Source organism: Gossypium arboreum, chromosome 13 (genome assembly GCF_025698485.1).
Source record: "Gossypium arboreum isolate Shixiya-1 chromosome 13, ASM2569848v2, whole genome shotgun sequence".
NCBI classification, from domain to species: Eukaryota; Viridiplantae; Streptophyta; class Magnoliopsida; order Malvales; family Malvaceae; genus Gossypium; species Gossypium arboreum.
The window spans coordinates 99,041,398-99,042,700 of record NC_069082.1 but is presented as its reverse complement, the minus strand read 5'-3'; the positions used below and the strand labels follow the sequence as shown (position 1 = coordinate 99,042,700).

Below are 1,303 nucleotides of genomic sequence, written 5' to 3'. Positions count from 1 at the left end.
GATTTATTCAACCCTTGTCCTTATGATAACTTAAAACTTGTTAAATCCTAATCATTCAGCCATGGTTTACAGCTGTAAAGAGACATACAGGACAATCTATGTACACGTGGATGCGGGACATGACTTTTTCGTGACTACTAACCATTAGTCATACAAACTTGGCATATAATGCCCTTCAAGGTTCTTGGCTTCTTGAAGAATTATCGTTTATTACTCCCATGTTGATTGCTCACCTTATACTTCCACCACAAGCATCGTTGGGTCGATAGAACCACATCACTTAATTTTTCTTTCGTCTTGATCATGAAATTAAGGCTCACCAAAAGGGCATGCTTACTGACTAATTTCATAGTCAATTACAACACTTTACTTAGACTGTATTCTCTAACTCTTTCTTCTTTGGACCCTACCTGGTCTAAAGGAATTAGTCGGGTGGGGTGTTACAGTTAGACTCGCAAGCACCATGATTAATGCGAACTTGAGGACAAATTTCTACACAAGTTTTTTCCAATAAGCAAGACAGTCCAAATGAGAAGAGAAATCATTAACTTTAGGCAGTTACAAGTAGAGAACTTTCACGAAGCTTGGGAATGCTTTAAACTGTTTATAAAAAAATGTCCACATCATGGTTTACCCAAGTGGTTGTGATTGTAAATATTTTACAACAAGTTGGATGCACATGCATGTTCAAGACTCGATGGAGCCGTAAGAGGAGCCTTGATGAATAGAACATACGAGGATGCATATGACCTACTAGAGAACATGGCAATGAATTCCTATCAGTGGCCAAATGAAATATTCACTTATGGCCAGAGACTATCTCTGGTAAAAGTTGTCATGTAAGATAGACAGACTTAATCGTATTGAGTCCGCATCCAATGCATCCTCAACATTTGGTGGAGATAAATGTAACATCCCTATCCTGTCTTTATTGTCTGATTAAGATTATGGAGTGTTATCGAGCCAAACAGAACATTTAACTTCTATTTAAAATAATTAACTAAATTAAATTACAAACATATAAAAAATAAATCAATTGATGATATAAACACAGAGATAGGTCTTAATTTGGCTTACGGGTCCCTAAAAATAGTTTGAGAACAACCCGTGACCAAATCGAAACAAATTCGAAGATTTCAGAAAAACTTGTAAATTTGCAAAAATAAGGGTTACATGGTCATGTGACATAGCCCAAATTGTTTGAACATTCAAATTCAGGACACACGACTGTGTCCTAGCTCGTGTGTCTACTTGTGCGAGTATTTGAAATAGGGCCACGCGATAATGTTGCAGGCTATGTGCC

General features: G+C 37.0%; 1 non-coding gene across 1 annotated transcript; it reads right to left on the bottom strand.

Annotated features, from left to right (window-relative positions):
- Positions 1-526: 526 nt before the first annotated feature.
- On the bottom strand, positions 527-632 carry LOC128287198 (small nucleolar RNA R71). The gene has a single exon (XR_008277894.1). It is a non-coding gene; the product is annotated as a small nucleolar RNA R71 (small nucleolar RNA).
- Between the last annotated feature and the right edge of the window lie 671 nt (positions 633-1,303).